Source organism: Ascaphus truei, chromosome 5 (assembly GCF_040206685.1).
Source record: "Ascaphus truei isolate aAscTru1 chromosome 5, aAscTru1.hap1, whole genome shotgun sequence".
NCBI lineage: Eukaryota > Metazoa > Chordata > Amphibia > Anura > Ascaphidae > Ascaphus > Ascaphus truei.
The window spans coordinates 135834614-135855968 of record NC_134487.1 but is presented as its reverse complement, the minus strand read 5'-3'; positions in this window follow the sequence as shown (position 1 = coordinate 135855968).

Below are 21355 nucleotides of genomic sequence, written 5' to 3'. Positions count from 1 at the left end.
CAGAAGGTTGCACCTGAGTTTGGAAAGATCATGTTTCAAAACAAGTGGATTTCAAAACAACAAAGAATATCTCAGATGGGTGTAGTGATATCTTTCTTTCTTACTTTTTAACACAGTGGACAATGCTAATTGATCTCAACTAAAACCCAATCTGCCTATTAATACTGACTATTTTCTGCGGTCTCTTGCTGTCCTTAAACATAAACCATAATGCTATTCTGTGGTCAGACCTTTTTCTCCTCCTCAAGTATAGGCCATTATATTAAGTATTTACTATAGTGTTAAATTACTTTACAACTGGATAACATTGGGAACACAACAGAAATATAACGGTAGAAATAGTGCAGGAGATTCAACGATGTTGAAAAAAAGCAGAGCACAGCGGCAAAAATAGCAGGGCTACAATACAATAGCTAAGTTTAAAAACAATTTAATGGTCAAAGTGACAACATGGCATGAACAAGTAGATACTGTAACTCTAATGCGTTTCGTGCATTTTTCGGCGCCTCATCATACTCTTTGACGAAGCGCCAAAAAATGCGTGAAACGCGTTAGAGTTATCTACTTGTTCATGCCATGTTGTCACTTTGACCATTACCTTGTTTTTAAACGTAGCCATTGTATTGTAGCCCTTCTATTTTTGCCGCTCTGCTCCGCTTTTCAACATCGTTGGATCTCCTGCATTACCACTTCAGCGTGAGGCACGCACATGAAATGGACAACATCTTACTGTGAGTAATTCTATTTACCTTCTTCCCATACTATAGTCACCGGACAGTGGGAGTAGGATTATTATAACTCTTATAGGAAGCTCTAGGGTGGTGGTCCACTTAGGAAGTTAAACAGCCAGCAATGTTCATATACAGTTAATGACAGCATTGTCAACCACTAGGACTTCATGTCTATACCTCCCTATTTTTGAGCATATATTTCCTCACTATATACTTTTACTCCAGAATGCATTGATAGTCCTTCTACTCAAGCAAGTTTATATGTTACAATTAGGTAACAGACTGTTACTTTGTTCCCTTGATTTGGAAGCACTGAACAACGAAGCTTTGTTTCTTTTTTCACTAATGGCAGAAATACGATTTTTACCTTGGCTACTTGGTAGTTGCAGAGCAGGTCACCCAAATTCTGAAGAAGCAATGGGGCGTCATCCTGGTAAAATGTCAAAACACAGTGTATAAGGCTTTGATAACTTATATGCAAATAAATCAACAGTGACCATAAATGTGTGGTGTATGGGTATACAGTAGGTACTACATTTTCAAAAAAGATAATGCAGCCAAACTTCTTCACAAGCAGAATTGTTGGTTTTTCATAATAAGCACTAGGGGATCCCAAAAATTCAATTTAAAAATAATAATTACCTATTTTTTACCAGATGACAATATTAAGTTATACATACATTATTTTGCAATACGTAACCAATATAGGCCAACATTGGGAGCAAGTTCTCAATATCTTTCCTTTTATTTTTAATTATTTTTAATGGATCCTATTATGATTATGCTCAAGCTTGAATTTGTTAGCAATACAATTCTGACTTCTCTAATGTTCTTGTTTGTTGGTTTGTACAGTACATTTACTTTTTTGGTGTTATTGCCAATAATTAAGTTAGGAATCGGCTACAGTATTATTGTTACATAAAGTGGTAGAGGGCAATATGTGATATATGATACATCTCAATGTATCTTTCCTATGTATTTGATATTGCTTATATTTATAATGTGTTTAGCTATTGATGAGAGATCTGGTGGAACTCTAGATAAGAGAACGAACATACTGTAACTGTACATACTTGCAATAGTTGTGCGAGACAACTTGTTTGTGGCACAGAGGCAGCATCTGTAAAAAGAACATAACATTTTATGTATTATCATATTGCTCAGTAAAATTAATCAGACAAAAGGAACAACAATGCACAGGTGTCTATGTAATTTTGCACTGCACCATTTTTTCGGTGTGTAGTTGGGTCATATGTAGTTTCTTATAACTTGTATAGATTATTAGACATTTGATTCCATCATAATCCTGGCAGATTTTTTTTACACAATTTGAAGTAAGAAAAATTGATGTGCAGAGGTATATGATTTGATACAATGTATTGTAACATATAACTCCCCTTTAACACAGCTGTCCAAGCTGTCGGTTTTTTTTTTACATCTTTTCCCCCCTTTTTAATATGTGCATCAATACAATCCACACAATGATAAGTAATTAGCTAAGTTGCCGATCAATCCATTCTCCTGTGATCGATCAGCGAAGATTTGGCTCAGGGGTTCACTAAATGGCTGTCAGAGCACCGAAGAGGACCAAAGATGCAAGGTTCTATGGGGAAGATCATGTGACCAAGCAGTCGCTTGATACAATTGGTGCACTGCTAGAGAGAGGGTAGGGCTAAAAAAAGGGTGTGCCAGAATCTGTTTCAGAAGAGGAAGGGGATGTGACTTAGTAAATGTTTGTTACAGAAACCAAAATTGCTTTTTACATTATAATACTGTACATAAATGTAATTCTGAGGGTTTTTTTTAAATGCTACAAGTATTTTCTCATAGTACAGAACTGATTTATTTTAAAAAAACACACACACCTGTAGGATATTGCTTGGTCTGTAATTGTAACACCACCTTCTGACACTTCCAAATCACATGTGAGGCTAAAATTGAGTAAATTGTTTAAGCAAATGTTTTTCCCCTGAAAGTTACAGTACTTACCAAAGCAGCTGCTTAGAGCTGCCAGAAGAAAGACAACAGCAATTTTCATGTTGGTGATGGATATACAGTATACTGAGCCTAAACTGCAAAAATCAATTCAAGATTTGTGTGAACCTCTTTGAGAATTACTCTATTTATACTGTACCAAAGCACAAAGTTCAATTTAGGTGTGCCAATATTTTTCCTTTATCATAACTATGTCCTGTGGGAAAAGAACACAATATCCCATTTACACCTTTTATGTTTGTTATTCTTTCCATAAAGACTACTGATTAACAATATTCTTAAAGTTTGTAGATAATCTGTATAATCGAAATTGTGAATAACAAATCTTTGACTTCAAGGATACTGTTGTAACACACACACACACACACACACACACACCACCCCCCCCCCCCCCCCCAGGAAACCTACCCACAGACAGCTGTTTCTACCGTAATGGGTCTCATCAGTGAGAGGTTGGTTATACTGGTATATAAGTGATAAAAACATATGTATATATATATATATATATATATATATATATGCAAATATAGCTGTGTGCTCATCTGCATGTCTTAGGCAGGTCTGCAACCCCGCCTTTCCCCATTATCACCCAGCATACAGCACTTCCACTGCAGCAAGGGATTCTGGGAAATGACATGCAAATGAGCACACAGTGTCACTTTTTGCCTCAATAACCATTTTTAACATGGTTCCCTATAGGCTTAAGCTTGCTGCATGGTCACAGCTTTGAGCACAGCCAGGGTTAAGGTGCATACCCAGAAAACCACCCACAGACAGCTGTTTCGACCTTTATGGGTCTCATCAGTGTGGGGTTGATTTTACTGGGAATGCAAGAGAGGCTATGGGATAGGCTAAACCATAATACTGAGTTAAGTTATGGTGAGTAAAAAAAGTGACAAAAACCCTCCACAGGAAAGCAAATATGCAAATATAGCTGTGTGCTCATCTGCATGTCTTAGGCAGGTCTGCAACTCCGCCTTTCCCCATTATCACCCAGCATACAGCACTTCCACTGCAGCAAGGGATTCTGGGAAATGACATGCAAATGAGCACACAGTGTCACTTTTTGCCTCAATAACCATTTTTAACATGGTTCCCTATAGGCTTAAGCTTGCTGCATGGTCACAGCTTTGAGCACAGCCAGGGCTAAGGTGCATACCCAGAAAACCACCCACAGACAGCTGTTTCGACCTTTATGGGTCTCATCAGAGTGGGGTTGATTTTACTGGGAATGCAAGAGAGGCTATGGGATAGGCTAAACCATAATACTGAGTTAAGTTATGGTGAGTAAAAAAAGTGACAAAAACCCTCCACAGGAAAACAAATATGCAAATATAGCTGTGTGCTCATCTGCATGTCTTAGGCAGGTCTGCAACTCCGCCTTTCCCCATTATCACCCAGCATACAGCACTTCCACTGCAGCAAGGGATTCTGGGAAATGACATGCAAATGAGCACACAGTGTCACTTTTTGCCTCAATAACCATTTTTAACATGGTTCCCTATAGGCTTAAGCTTGCTGCATGGTCACAGCTTTGAGCACAGCCAGGGTTAAGGTGCATACCCAGAAAACCACCCACAGACAGCTGTTTCGACCTTTATGGGTCTCATCAGAGTGGGGTTGATTTTACTGGGAATGCAAGAGAGGCTATGGGATAGGCTAAACCATAATACTGAGTTAAGTTATGGTGTGTAAAAAAAGTGACAAAAACCCTCCACAGGAAAGCAAATATGCAAATATAGCTGTGTGCATCTATATATATATATATATATATATATATATATATGCAGTGGTCGACAAATCACCCAAAAATCTACTCGCCGGACAAAAAAATCTACTCGCCACCTAGTACCACACGTGTGCTGCTTGGGCCAATAGGAGCTCGCCACGATGTTAAATCCACTCGCCCAGGGCGAGCAAATGTATAGGTTTGTCGAACACTGTATATATGTATATATAGATATATATATAGTGATGCAATCACTGTCTCTAGGTGCTGGAATAGGGCAGCTAAGGGACTTTCCAGCCTACAGAGAGTTAATTTCCCCTGTAGAAGCTATCCACAGGTGCAGCTAATCATGCTGGACTCCTGATTGAACAGAAGTATTTTAAAAGACAGACTGAGAGCTGCTATTGAGAGAGACTGATTTTTCCCCAAGAGAAGGGGGAGATAGAAAGTTCTCCCCAGCTAAAGAAGAGGCTGGCACAGTTCTTTAGACCTCCTGGGCAGTGGTCGCGGAGTCTGCTGGGACTGTCTGGGTTTGATTCCCAGAAGTTAGAATGTAGTATGCGAGACCGAGCTGCAGCATGGAACGTCCAGTCCATAACCTTCGAACTACAGAGGAGGGATTCTCTGAACTCTCGAAGTGTCCAGAGGGAACTACCTGGAGCCCCAACAGAAACAGATAAGAGAAACACTAAATTGCTGTTTGCAGAGACTGTGTATGTTTAAATATAATAATACCTGTTTTGGGGTGGGAAAAAGCTTAGCTGGCCATCCAGTTAGTAAGGGCTAAAGCTACAAAGTAGTTAGTTTACCCTAAAGGAAATTTTTATTTTTTTACTTTAAGGGACAGTGGGCCGGTTGGTATATGATTTAACCCTGTAAATAAACCACCTGTATAGAGAAATACAATATTTCCAGCCTTAATCTGGGACTAAAAGAGACTGCAATGTGGTGTGGGCATCACTATATATATATATATATATATATATATATATATATATATATATATACATATATATATACATATATATATATATAGATATATATATATATATAGATATATATATATCTTACAGGCGATCATGCATTAAAAATATTGATTTTGATAATTGTGTACATGAGCAGGGGGTCTCCTGAGCTGAACCGCATTGGTTTCAGCCTCGGGGATCCCCTACTTCATGAGATACAGATACTATCCACCAATACACAACCCACCAATCCCCTGTACCCACAACAACCCCTATACCCCTACGTGTATAACCCCCTAATCGTGGCTTATTTTTGGCCTTTTGATTTTGAATGATGGTGTTTATTTTGGGCTTTCTTTTCTTTATTGATGGTTTTGTTTTGGTGTTTTAATTGTTAATTCTGGTGTTTATTTGGTATTTGCTTAATTGATGGCTGATAATTTTGTTGTGTTTACTTGTTAATTGTTTATTTGGTGATTCCTTTGATTGCATTGGATATTGTTGGTGGTTGTTTAATTTTTAGGTTGACCATTGATTGCCATAGTGTTAAATCATGCTCATATTATATGGACATTATGTACCCACTGTGATAATCAATTGGTTTATTTGCATTTGTAATGTATTTAATTTTCTATGTAATGTGTTATATTTTGGGCCTGTTTTTTTTTAGCATCAACATTTATTACTATAGTGGTAAATCATGCTAAAATTATATGAGCATGATGTACCCACTGTACCAATGAATGGGTGGAGGGTGGGGGTAGTTGCCTGGGGAGGGTGGTTAGGACTCCTGGCTGGGTAGTGTGGGATGGTGGGTTAACCCCTTAATTACTATAGCGGTTACTAAGCTAAGGTGATTAAGGGGTTAGGGGCCATTAGATTGTATTTTTTATTGTTTTGTTTCTGGCAGCGGAGGACATGGATGGTATGAGGATGAGGATGGCCTTCATCGTGGCAGGCTAGCAGTGGTAAGTACAAGTTTTATTTACTTTATTTCTGCTGGTTACATTATTATTTTAAATGGGCAAATGCACTATTATCCATATCTGGATAATAGTAATTTTGCCCATTACTAGACTGTATGTGTTGGGGGTTAGGGGAGTGTATATATTTAAAAGTATTAAAAAAAAATTTGTCCACGGTACCGCAGGCCAGTGGGGACCCCCCGGAAACCTGCAGGAACCACCCGAGGGCCCCTAGACACCTGCCACCTGGAAGCCCTTGGACAACCATGGGGACCACCCGAGGGCCCCAGGACACCTAGGGACCACCCAGGGACACCCAGACACACGTGGGAACCACCCAAGGACCCCCAGACACCAATGGGGACCACCCAAGGGCCCGTAGGAGCCACCTGAGCACCTCCATACACCCGCAGGGACCACCCGGGGACAATGTGCTTAAATAAATCACATTGCAACAAAATTTGCAATGCCCCGACAGGCCCGCAGATAGATTTCCCAGGGCCTAGAACTTGCGTTACGACTGGGTCCCCGGAAATATGAGCAGTCTTGCGTGCCCCCCTCTACTCCCCCCTCTTTCAATTTATTTTTCTCCCCTCTTTGCACTCTCTCTCTTCCTCACAACCCTCTCTCCTCTCACTCTCCCCTCTCCATCAATTACACCCTCTCACTCAATCCCGCCATGATGAGTGTGATCACACATGCGCAGTCTAGGTGGCCATCTGAAGGAAGGTACCCATGGGGGCAAAAGCCCCCAGAATGCCCAGGGGCAAAGATCATATGAACTAGCTCAGCTAATTGGGCTACAACCTTCCCCCTGCACACAGATAGATACTATTCACGCGCTTTGAGCATGCCAGTCGGAGCTGGGATGAGGAAGGGGAAGGGTGTGCATGTGCAGGGAGTCAGTAACCCCTGCACTAGGCCAGAGACCCCTTAGGGCACAGCTAAGCCCAGAATCCCACATAGATTGTGGCTGCACTAGGGACTTGCCCTTAGTTGGGGACATTGCTTGCTGAGCATCTCAGCTAGGGATACAGTCAGGACGCAGCTGCAGACTGATTCTGCGGTGGTCTGGAATAAGACACTATCCAAGGTGGGAACCTCCTACTGGACACCACCCAATGCAGAGGCAGACTCATCGCTGACGGCGTGGGACCAAAGGCCTCTTTCTACCGTCGGCTTCACCGGGTGTCGGAGCACCCAGCAGGTACAACAAGTGCACCAACTGTACACACCTTAGTGGGGCAGCGCTGTCTCACACATTTGGGCGGGAGTTGCTTCTGGTGGACACCAGGGTGGTTGGGTGCCCAAGGGCCCCTCAGGACTGTGAAGGAAAGTGGGAGGACTATATCGCCAGTGTGGACACAGGGTTGGTGGTTTTTGGAGGGCACGGTCGTGCATGACCTGTTGGGCGGGTGGAAATGTGCATATATATGTTCAGTATTCTTCTGCATGCAGTAAAACTGTAATACGTAGAAGCATGTGTTTCATTGCATGGGTTCCTGCTACAGGGTTATCCCACATAGTAGGATCCCTTACAGGTGGAGGCGCTACCAAGTGATTACTCAGGTACACCACAGGCTCCCATCAGCAGAGGCTCAGGCCTCCTGTGAGCCGTAGGTAAAGCAGCACATACGCAGAAGCTTCCATATCTCCAAGGGGGTGGGGGAACATGCGCTACACATATACAAGTAAAAACACCCCCCAAAGACATGTAAAAAAACACCACTCCCAAATAAATATAACCCACCACACCCCAAATACATATAACACCCCCTCCAAGCAAATACATATAAACCCATCCCCAAATACATATAACCCTCCACACCCAAATACATATACCCCCAGACCGCATATACATATAATCCCCCCAAATGCACATAAAATAACCCCCACCCCAAATAAATATAAAGAAACACCCTCCAAATACATATAAAAAAAAAACAATTACATATTAAAGAACCCCTCCACCCCCACCACCCCATACATATAAAAGAAACCCCCAAATATATATATAAAAGAACGAACAACCACCAAATACATATAAAAAACTGCTCCACCCCCCAAATGCATATAAAAGAACTCTGACCCCCTAAATATATTTAGACCCCCCCATCCCCAAAATACATGTTAAAAAAAACCACCCCCCAAATAAATTTGTCTACCTTGCGGATGGTCAGGCCAGGACCAGTGGCTGTGGGGGGCCTGTCCAGCTATTGTTGCAAGTTGAGCCTGGCTCAGCTGCCGGTCCTTTCGTCGCCAGGCCCCAGTTCTCCCAAGCTGCGAACCTCCCTCACTCTGTCCCACGCCGAGCTGGGCCTCCCTCTCATGCCTGTGCGTGCTGGAATCTGATCCCAGTTTTCTTCCGGCAGCCATCGATGTCAGAGAGGTCTGGCATGTGCCAGCAGCTCAGCGTGGGACAGAGTGAAGGAGCTTCACATCTTAGGAGAGCTGGGGTCCCGAGGCGAGGGGACTGGCAGCCGGGCCGGCCAGTATCAGGCCAAACTTGCAGCGCCAGCCGGCTGGCCCCCCTGCAGTCACCAGGCCCGGGACACCTGTCCCGGCTCTCCACGCCCTGTCAGCGGGCTGCCTGCATATACCTTAATTGCTGTGCTAGTTTAATTCAAAAACACAATAAAAATAAATACATTTGGAGTGCTGTTAAATCAGGGTAATATTTGGCACAAGCTAAAGAATAAGTAGTTGGATAAAGATTATACCTAATTTAGACTCAATGTTTTAAAGACAATTAAGACCAATTATTCATTACCAGTAATGAAAAGTTCAGTCCGCGCTCTGGCTCTTTAAGCTTGGATTGTTGGTCCCTCTCAGTTCTCTTGCTGCTTCTGTGTTTATGAGGTGTCTCCCCCACCTCCAAATGTGGTCTCCACCGGAACCCCGATGGTGATACCAATATCAGCAAAACAAGAAAAAACACAAAAGCGCACCAAGATGAGAGATAGATATTGTATTAGCAACAAATAATAAAATTAGTAACTTACATATAAAATTTCTCTAATAATCCCCGATCTGACGTCTATCATAGGAGTGGGGCATCACATAGGAAGTATGAAGGGTAATCTCAGTTCTAAGAGATCAGACCCGCGCGCTGGGGCTGTCTCTTTTTCCTCTCCTGTCCTCCACGTGTGGTAGCGTGGTGCAGAGTGTAGCACACATGTGCAGGAACCGGGGCCTTCAATAGGTGTCCTTAGGATGCCTGTCCGCTTTTGATAGCATAAAAACGATCGGAAAAAAGCAGGAACGGTACAGTTAAAAATACACTTACTGGTATTAGGTGCAGGGCGACCGCTTGGATGAGGTTACCCTGTCCAGGATATACACATGGTTCTCCTGGTCCTCTTTTCGGTTTCAATTCCTAGCCGCGACCGCTCTGTTTGATTCTCAGAACTTGGGCGCAAAAGGCAAAACTTAGTCTCTGCGAGGCAGACTTTCCTAGCTTCAAAACAAAGCCGGTTGCTCTGCTATTTGCAGCAGAGCAACTTTGAAAAGCCCGCCTTAGCTTCATCGACACAAGTCATTGGATGGTCTGGTTCTCTGCCTCAGCCATCTCCTTACATACAATCCGCTAAGCGACCAATCTGAGCGTGGGAACCCTATCCCACTAGCCAATAGAAACAGGGGCTCGTCTCTTGGCTGATGTCAGAGGAGGGGGCGTGTCAAGCTGGCTCAGGATGTCCCGTGGGCTGGACATATGAATCAACCAATGGGAAATGCGCCAACATTCTGCCACATCCGATGGTCAACCCATTGCCACCTAGAGTGCAGGCTCCACTAAGTCTGGCAAACCAGACGGTCTTCCCCACAGGGAATGTCTGTTCTCCGGTCTCAGTTCTCCACCCTTCCCCGTCCACTTAGCACCCCGACACCTCTCAACATCCTGTCTCCTCTTTGAACTACGGATTCTATGCAGACTTGCAGGCACCTTAAGCAGATGCCTGGCTGACTGCATAGATCCTTATAATGTATAAAGTACACAAAACATATTTTAATTCATGTGGACATTGGGGAGACTCATGACTGTAAGGGATATAGGACTGAGATATTGGTGCTCGAAAACCAGGAGTCTGGGGGACACGGCAGCCCCGGTGTAATTCCACTCACGACAAATCATGTCATCACCAGGTAGAATTAAGAATTACCTGTAGCTCTGGTCCTCGAACTCCTGCAAACAAAATAATTGCAATGTTACCCAAATATCCCACCTAAAACTTACACACAGCAAGTTTCATGAATCTGAATAAAGGGAACAAGGAAAGTGGAAAAGCAGGAATCACTTTAACTTTTCATACAAAGATACCTGGCCCCTGGCTTATACATGTAGTGCTAGGTAGCTGCTAGGGACCCAAGGGCAACCAGAGGGCTTAACCTTTATTGTATCGCCTGGTTACCCTTGCCCGTCACACTGTATATAATGTTGAAACAGAAAAACAGGTATGGGATAGAGGGGTATCATATGTTATGTATGCTTCGGGCTCATCAATTTGTGGTAAGCAGTTGTTTAATCAAAGTGCAGTTTTTCACACTGAACCGCACTTGTAATTTAAGTAAAAGTAATGTATATGGTACACATGTTCTAAATGCTTGTAACATTTTTAAATATCAGCTTTTTCCATGTATTAAATTAAACTACAATAAGCATTGGGCCCTTCTGCTACTAAACATTTTCTGATCTGGCCCCTAGGGAAAAAATTGAAGTGCCCTAGTCTAGAGGGAACTTCGCTGTAACAGTTCCTCCCCCCCCCCTCACCACCCCAAACATTTGTAAAATTCCATTCACCCAGTGTATTGTTCTAATTTAAGAGGGTGTGTAATCTTACCATACATATTGCATAATTATTATGTTTTTATGGTACAGTATCTAGGCAGTACAGCCACTGTTAGTAAAAAAAAAAATATTAAAAAAAAAAATATTAAAAAAAAAAAAAATCTCTTTAACAAAGCGATTAGTTCTTTCCACTTTTTTGTCAGGCCACCACTATTACTATTAAAGTCATATGCCCAATGCCCACTAACCCCCATTTTCATTTCCGCTTTTTTATTTTATTTATCAGACTTAAGAGTATCCACTATGTCATCTCATAAATACAGTTAGGTCCGGAAATAATTGGACACTGATACAAGTTTTGTTATTTCGGCTGTGTACCAAAATAAATTCAAGTTACAGTTAAATAATGAATATGGGCTTACTGTGCAGTCTATCATCTTTAATTTGAGGGTATTCACATCCAAATTGGAGAAGGGTTTAGGAATTACATCTCTTTATTATGTAGCCCCCACTTTTTCAAGGGACCAAAAGTAATTGGACAATTGACTCAAAAGTGTTTTCATGGACAGGTGTGGGCTATTCCTTTGTTATTTCAGCATCAATTAAGCAGGTAAAAGGTCTGGAGTTGATTCCAGGTGTGGCATTTGCATTTGGAAGCTGTTGCTGTGAACCCACAACTTGTGGTCAAAGGAGCTCTCAATGCAAGTGAAACAGGGCATCCTTAGACTGCGAAAAAAAAAATCCATCAGAGAGATAGCAGGAACATTAGGAGTATCCAAATCAACAGTTTGGTACATTCTGAGAAAAAAAGAACGCACTGTGGGCTCTGCAACACAAAAAGGCCTGGATGTCCACGGAAGACAACAGTGGTAGATGATTATAGGATCCTTTCCATTTTAAAGAAAAACCCCTTTACAACATCCAGCCAAGTGAAGAACACTCTCCAGGAGGTAGGCTTATCATTATCCAAGTTTACCATAAAGAGAAGACTTTACGAGAGCAAATACAGAGGGTTCACCACAAGGTGCAAACCATTCATAAACCTCAAGAATAGAAAGGCCAGATTAGACTTTGCCAAACAATATCTAAAAAAGCCATCCCAGTTTTGGAACAGCATTCTTTGGACAGATGTGTAAGGAATCCACACCTCAGTTTACTGCTTACCTGGCCTCACAGACCTGTGCAGTCCTGGAACACTCCCTCTGGTATCTACTGCAGCTGTGCAAGCTATCACTGCAACCTAGCCTTGTACTCACTCATTGGAGCAGTGCCTTCACACCCTCCTCCGGGGATTGGCCCGCTGGCCTTTAAGTACTGCATCCCCACAATCCTTCTCTGCCGAGCATAACCCTTCCTGGTTTTCACAAGTGTTCTGCCACAAGTCCTATGGCTTGGCTCTGTTGTGTTCTAATCTCTCTAGTTCTATTCCTTAGTTCACGCAGAGTTCTGTTCCTGTCTCCTGTGCTGAAGCGGAGTACTCTCCTTGTTGACTTCAGCTCCCTGTTTCCTGAGACCGGCTGCTAGTCTCACGCAGCGGTCAGTTCCTGTCTCCTGTGCTGAAGTGGAGGTTTCCCCAGTGTTGTCTTCAGCTCCTTGGTTCCTGGGGCCTGCTGCTCATTCTCTATTGCAGAGGCCGTGTCCTGGTTCCTGCGGATTCTCCAGCCCGCTCAGGACTCTTGCGCTGAAGCACTGATCTACCACTGCTGCCAGGCGGTGTGCCCACTCCGCTCTCACACTCCTAAGCTGAAGCAGGGAACTCCTGACTACCTGTTGCCGAACTCCTGCTTGAACAACGTTTATCCTGATGTCTCCAGTCCTGACCCTGGCTTGTCCACTGATGATGCTGCCCTCTCCAGTCCTGACCCTCTACGTTCGACTACGAACTGCGCAATCCGGATCAGCCTGCGCGGTCTAAGGTCTGTGCTTTTACAACCCCACCTCAGCCATGCGCTCTGACCCAGTTTTGTGGCGAGCACAACCGTGACAGTATGCTCGGCCCCACAAACTCGGACCGCCCAGTGGAGAGGGTTGGCAAGTTTCTGTCTGAAATCCTGTCCCGGCCTGCAGACCAGTCCCAGTATCTATGCGAAATACTACCTCGGATGGAAGATCCGTTTATGTTAGCAGGTTTAACCCCTTTGCAACGCCGATGCCGTAATGATCTTATTATGAAGGCTTTTTGCCTCCAGGAATTAAAAGTGTTACTGGCCAGTTGTATTCTCTCCCCTGGTTCCCCTCTAACCTGGGATAATGTGAACCCTATGGAACTGGCAGACGCCCAAGATGCACTCTATGCCCTTGCCTTATCATTGGACATTCCCCATTGTACAACAGGACCCTCTCTTCATGTTGGCTCATGCACAAAGCACACTCTGTGTACTTTCCCTGACTTTGGACATTTGCATAAAGAAACAGGACCCTCTCCTTTCCAGCTACGCTGCCGCTTGTCAGCCCCCCTCTGCTGCCAGTCCTGTTGCTAAACCTGGGGACGTATCTCCCTCCCCAGGAAATGACCAAACTGTCCCACTATCACTGCCTCCTAACGTAGAAGCTGCCACGGTCCCTAGCCCAGATTGTATGCCCGGTTACTCTGACACCAATGATATGTCTACGTTAACCCCTGCCGATCAGTCCTGTGAGGTTCCCCTGGAGTATACTTACGAATGTACTTACGTATATTTCTCTAGCCAACACTAAGGCTCTAGTATCCGAGAACGAATCCCTTTTCCCCTCTATTTCTAACTCTGAATCTCCCATTCCAGCCCTTATGGTCATTCCTGTATTAACCCCTGCAGGTCTCCCCTATGAGCCTCCTTTGGTAACTCCCTGTTCTTCGCCAGCCAAGGTCACGTCCCTAGCTCCAGAAGAGAAATCCCTTGTGTCTCCCATTACAGAGGAAAAGCTCCCTATTTTTTACTCTCAGGTACTATCTGCATTAACCCCTGTAAATTCGTGCTGCCTCCAAGTTAATGCCTCCTTTCTAACCTCAGAGAATGATTCCCCAAGTCCGACAGCAGAGGTTGCATTGAATGGCTACCCTAATGTTGCGGAGTCCTTAGTTAGTCTTTGCTTTAAAGCCCCTGCTTCAGCTCAAGTTTCAGCTGCTGTGCCCCCTGAAACTTCGGCTAAAGTTCTGATTCCAGGTATAGGTATTTTGGTACCAGGTTTTTCCCTAAGCTTGGTCGCAGAGTTCCCACTCCCGGGTATCTCGCAGAACCAGTCTGTCACCCAGAGAGCCGTGATCCCTGCTCCAGCGCATAGTCCACACCTCGTGGAATCTGCAGTCATTTCTGGTTTCCCAGACACTCCTTACCAAATACCCACTTCAGAGACCAGTACAGTTGTGATTACCCTCCTTGTACTGTCTGTGTTCTCCTCTTATCAAAGCTTAGGGTTAAAAGCGTACAGTGTTCATTATGCCCTTCATGGGGTTCATGTTGTGTTCCCAGGAATGTTTGCTGACACACTGCCTTCACTCAAAAGTGACGCTTTTTCATATGTGCTAGCTAGAAGCCTGCACACAGTTTTCCCTCTCTCTGAAATTTGCCTTGTCGGTCCCGATACTCTGAGAGGTAAAAACCTTCCTTCAGATTCAGAATCTCCTCCTATAGAGGAAGTCCTTGCTTTTGGTTCCCCTGATTTCTCTGCCTATGCAAACCCTCCAGGGATCAGAATATCTGTTGTTACGCCCTTAGTACAATCTGAGACCACCCTGTCTATATTTTTAGTCCTGGTGTTTAAATCTGAACTATTTAGTTTTCCTGCCCTTGCTAATCCTCAGTTCCTCAGCACTGCGTCTAAATATGCCCCAGCAACCGTTGGGTTACTCGGGGTAAAAATTAAAGCTCCTGTCTTAAAGGGTATTTTTTCACACATGTCCAGAAACCTAGAACCTCAGTGATTGATTCTAAGTCACTTATCACTATATCTGATTTTCTCACTAGTCAAACCCAGACACCCTCACCACTGGCTAGGAGTCCTGTTATCAGAATTTTTGCACTAGTAAACACGCCTATTCATGTTTTTGTCATGTCAAGTAACCCTGTTGTTAGGGCCCTTGCAGTTTTGGATAAGACTCCTTGTGCTCCTAAGGTGTCTGCCATTAAGAGGTTCCATGGTTCCTACTTGCCGCTTGTTGTCTCTCAGGTCCCTGTCACTGAAGTACAGACTTCAGCATATGATGTTAGCTTCCCTCCCGCCGCTACCCTTGCTCTGCCTTATTCTCAAGTTCCTGATATTAAAGCCCCAAAGCCTATTCCTAATCCCCAGACAATTCTATCTCCCACTGAGGGTTCCCCAGTATTTGGGAGCTCTTTGCTGATTGCTTCTCTGCCTCTGTGAAACCATGGTTTTCCCCCTCGGAACCTTCTGTTGCCCCTGTTATTTCCTCTGAGTTGGAAATACTATATCCAAGATTTCGGTCTCTATGTCTGGTTTACTGCTTGCCTTGTCACCTTCCATACCAATACCGGGAAATGCTCCCACCCACCCTATACCCTCGCTGATCACTACCTGGGAGACCTCTGTAGGAGAAGTCCCTCTCAAATTCCTACATGCAGAGGTCAGCCAAGACTTTGTCTGTCCCGAAGGTCGCCCTGGTATATTCGACCAACTATCAAGGCCGCTTATCCTAAATTCTGGTCCCATTACTAAAGACTGGGCTCCCAGTGGGGGTTCTTCTGCTGTTTCTGCTCCGGAACCCTCTGGTTCTTCACAGCCTTGGATTCCCAAGCCATTTCGTGGGGCGAGCCATGTACCAATGCTGTCTCTACCACCACTCTCATATCCTAGATCAGTACTCACCAAGGAACTGCTCGTTTACGGATCCCCTTTCCGCCTAAAAAACTTTAGGAACAACTCAATGTCCCCGAGACCTATGGATGGGTCTGTCTGGCCACAGTTCTCACCGGGGGGTGGGGGTACACAAAGGAGTGACCATGAGTCTCTGGACCATGACTCTACCCCAAATCCTAGACAGTTCAGGAATAATTCCAGGTTCCCCAACTCTATGAGTGGTCATGTTCGCCCAGAGGTCTCACGTGAAGGACGGGGGGGTAATGTAAGGAATCCACACCTCAGTTTACAGCTTACCTTGCCTCACAGACCTGTGCAGTCCTGGAACACTCCCTCTGATATCTACTGCAGCTGTGCAAGCTATCACTGCAACCTAGCCTTGTACTCACTCATTGGAGCAGTGCCTTCACACCCTCCTCCGGGAATTGGCCCGCTGGCCTTTAAGTACTGCATCCCCACAATCCTTCTCTGCCGAGCATAACCCTTCCTGGTTTTCACAAGTGTTCTGCCACAAGCCCTATGGCTTGGCTCTGTTGTGTTCTAATCTCTCTAGTTCTATTCCCTAGTTCACGCAGAGTTCTGTTCCTATCTCCTGTGCTGAAGCGGAGTACTCTCATTGTTGACTTCAGCTCCCTGTTTCCTGAGACCGGCTGCTAGTCTCACGCAGCGGTCAGTTCCTGTCTCCTGTGCTGAAGCGGAGTACTCTCATTGTTGTTTTCAGCTCCCTGTTTCCTGAGACCGGCTGCTAGTGTCACGCAGCGGTCTGTTCCGGTCTCCTGTGCTGAAGTGGAGGTTTCCCCAGTGTTGTCTTCAGCTCCCTGGTTCCTGGGGCCTTCTGCTCATTCTCTATTGCAGAGGCCGTGTCCTGGTTCCTGCGCTGAAGTGGAGGATTCTCCAGCCCACTCAGGACTCTTGCGCTGAAGCACTGATCTACCACTGCTGCCAGGCGGTGTGCCCACTCCGGTCTACCTATCACTTCCTGAGACCAGTACCATGGGCCATGGTCGCCACACGCGCAGAGTCCACTCCCACGCTCACGCTCCTAAGCTGAAGCGGGGAACTCCTGACTACCTGTTGCCGAACTCCTGCTTGAACAACGTTTACCTTGATGTCTCCAGTCCTGACCCTGGCTTGTCCACTGACGATACTGCCTTCTCCAGTCCTGACCCTGCTACGTACGACTACGAACTGCGCAATCCGGATCAGCCTGCGCGGTCTAAGGTCGGTGCTTTTAAAACCCCACCTCAGCCACGCGGTCCAACCCAGGTTTGTGGCGAGCACAACCGTGACAAGATGAAACTAAGATCAACCTGTACCAGAATGATGGGAAGAAAAAAGTATGGAGAAGGCTTGGAATGGCTCATGATCCGAAGCTTACCACATCATCTGTAAAACACAGTGGAGGCAGTGTGATGGCATGGGCATGCATGGCTTCCAATGGCACTGGGTCACTAGCGTTTATTGATGATGTGACAGAAGACAGAAGCAGCCAGATGAATTCTGAAGTGTATAGGGATATATTGTCTGCTCAGATTCAGACAAATTCAGCAAAATTGATTGGACGGCGCTTCACATTACAGATGGACAATGACTCAAAACATACTGCGAAAGCAACTCAGGAGTTTTTTAAGGCAAAGAAGTGGAATATTCTGCAATGGCCGATTTAATCACCTGATCTCAACCCGATCGAGCATGCATTTCACGTGCTGAATACAAAACTTAAGCAGAAAGACCCACGAACAAACAACAACTGAAGACAGCTGCAGTAAAGGTCTGGCAAAGCATCACAAAGGAGGAAACTCAACATTTGGTGATGTCCATGCGTTCCAGACTTCAAGCAGTAAATGCCTGCAAAGAATTCTCGACAAAGTATTCAAAATCAAAAATGTATTTATGATTGTGTTCATTTGTCCAATTACATTTGAGCCCCTGAAATAAGGGGACTGTGTATGAAAATGGTTGCAATTCCTAAACGTTTCATACGATATTTTTGTTCAACCCCTTGAATAAAAGCTGAAAGTCTGCACTTCTATTGCATTTTGGTTGTTTCATTTCAAATCCATTGTGGTGGCGTACAGAGCCAAAATTATGAAAATTGTGTCAGTGTCCAATTATTTCCGGACCTAACTGTATTGTACAACGCAGCCTCAGTTATTATTAAACCTTTGGAATTACTGCTGAATGATTTCCTCACTTTGGTATTAGTCCTAACTACTGTAGCCTTCTAATAAAGTTGTATTGTATTGTCCTAGGGGCTCAGCCTTGATGTTCCTAAAACCAAGGACTTCCCAGCTCCATGTGAATTGAACTTTTCCTTTTACCCGGTTCTGACAAAAAAAAACAAAACAAAAAAAAATACAAATACTGTATGGCCACCAGAACATGAACAGAAAACTGCAACATCAAATCCTGATGGTGTTGTGGCTTCCTATTAGCTGCTGAAGCCAAATCTTGACCATATTGTATTATACCACACATAAGTTTATAAGAATAGGAGATTAAACGTTCAATGAACTGGGGTTCCTCACAGGGTCATAATAACACTACTGCAAACCCAGGGGGTGCTAGAGCTTGGGGGGGGGAGGGGGCTGACCAGCACTGTAATAGTTGAGCAGGGTCAGAGGTCAGTCCCAACTTCTTTGACGGGCTGCTGGGACTTTATATGCTGCGGAGCATATATATAAATGCTGCGGAGCTTAAGAAGAGAGAGAGTTTAAGAGGGGAGACGGTGGGGAGAGTTGGGGAGGAGGAGGGGGGAAGAGAGTGAAATAGGGGGCCATTAAACTTTTTTTGTAGCAGGGGCCAAATATTGTAGTTACGCCACTGGTTCCTGGAGCTAAGAGTACCGCTGATGAGCTCTACAGTATGACATCCCCCAGATCAAGCACCATAAAAGAATACATTTTATAAAATACCTAGAAGCTGCTTTTACTATGACATTGTCTTTTGTAACTGTAACAGATTTAGCACATTATCACATCCGGGTGTTCATATAAAAGGATTTGTAGAAAAAAAACCATACAAATATTAAAGCTGATAAAGTAAGATAATAAAGTTAGTAAAAGGCTATTAGGACATAGAATTTATCTGATCATTGATATTAACCACTCAGCCTCCTACAATCAAAAGTGGAAACCCTTTTAAATTACTGGTATTTATCTTTAACAATTTTCAAGCCAAATTACACCAGAAGCTCAGTGCATTGTCGAGCAACTTCGTATTTTCTTACTGCAATATAAAAAATGTGTGTTAAAACGGTATTCTCTAAGAAAAATCACAAATTTTTAAACGTTTGGTACAAAAATGCAAGATTGCACTACTTTCTTTTTTCCCTCCCAAGACTTATCGAATGTCTTGTGTTTGCTTTAACTGCAGTCTGGAAGAGCTGAAGGGAGAAAGCTGCATCTCTGTGCACAGCTCTTAGAGGTGAGTGTGCATTTTTAATGTAATTTTAATAACAAAGTATTGTAGCATGGGGGTCTCCGGAGCTGAAACGCATTAATTTCAGGTCCGGGACCCCTTACTTCCCAAGTTACAGGCCCCAGTATGGGTTACTGGTATCTCCTGTCCCAGTCACGTGATGCGGGAGATTTAAACAATGGAGAGAGATACTGGCACCCATACCAGGGCCTGTAGCTCGGGAAGCAGATGACCCCAGGGCTGAAATTAATGTGGTTCAGTCAAGGAGACCCCTGCTACAATAGTTTGTTATTAAAAGTAACATTAAAACAGCTTCATTACCTCAGCGGCTAGCCTCTAAGACAATAAAAGGTTTAAGCCACAGTACCTGGTTTATTGGAGGTAGCGGGGTGGGTGAATGGGAGTACTTGGCCCAGGGTGGGTGGTTAGGCTAACCGGAAAGGTTGCTGGTGGAGTAAACCCCTTCATTACCATGGCTGTGGTAACCAGTAAGTAATGAAAGGGTTAAGCCCTCCCGTTACCCACTGGTAGGCTTAACAACCCACCCTGGGCCAGTATCATGTGACGGAAGGGGTATCCAGCCTTCATAAAAAATGTGAAGCCCAACTGGTTACCCCTGAAAACCGTGGGTCCCCGGTAGCTGTGAAGAACCATAAGCTGGGAACTCTGTGTATGTTATAACCTGCTGTCAAGGGAGACCAGGTTTATGAACACCTTTTATACCGGGATCATACTGTATGCTTGAACAAAACAAGGAGGTAAAATAAATTGTAATTTACTCCAGGAAAAGACATACACACAATATGCAATAGAAAACACACTTACTGGGGATCTGGGCTAACAAACTAAACTTTCCTAGTCCAAATGGCTACAAAATGAAGTCTGTACGAGTGCTTTCCAATGACCTGGAGGTACTCACGAAAGTCCTGGAACGCAATTCGGTATGCAATTCCAGCCGCGACGCTACATTCTGTTTTCAAAACTTGGTCCCTGACTTAGAAAATGTCTTGCCTTGAAATCTCTGAAGCCTGCATTTTTGAATTTGCCGCTGATGGTTTGGTGCTTAGAATCTGAAGTCCTGATTGGCTGCAAGGTTTCTTATAGGTTTTGGAGTCCCATTCACAAAACACTACAGCCAATAAGCGCGTGGGAATTTCTCTTCCAGCCTATCACTGATTTTCTGGTACGCTGAAGCTGGGCAGGCACCCATTTCAATTCTACAAAGGGGCATGTGCCAACCTGGCACCTCTGCCTCTTAGCATATTGAATCCCCCGCTGTGCCAGGCTCCTCAAAGTCTGGGGATGGGAAATTGGTGGCCGGATAGCCCTTTGTTACACCAGGGCGTGGGTACTTGAGTGTAACTCCAGTACCCCGCCTGTTCTAACACCTTGGCATCCCTGAGCTTTCAAGTCTGGGACCTGAGCAGACATAGTGGCCCCAAGCCTATATACCTATTAAATCTAATCCTTTTTTTTTTTCAACAAAAAAGTTTTTATTGGGACATGAAACAGTGCACACATTGTCTAACAACCCATAAGTATACATGGATAGTTTCAAGCCCAATATTTAGTTTTTTTGAAAGTCGAACAGCATAGGTATTGACATATCATAAGGGAAAAGAAAAATGAAAAGAATAAAAATGACAGACAGACTAGACGGACAAGACGAACACAGGGGGGGGGGGTAAGGGAAGGCCAAGCGAAGTGCACCTCTTGCTTGTGATCTACGACCGCCGGCTTCGTGTCTGTTTTACCAGGATTTTCTCCCCATAGTCATATTGTTCGTCGGCGTCTGCCCTACCAGTATTCTGGTCTGTCATTGTCTGTGCCTCCTCCTCCCAGGAGAACGCATCTCTTGTTATCATAGCAGGATATTGGTGGCATTCACCCCTGGGATGTCTGATTGGTCTAGCCAAGTGGCCCAAATTTTTAGAAAATTTGTGCCGGTGTCATTGACCAAACTCGTCAAT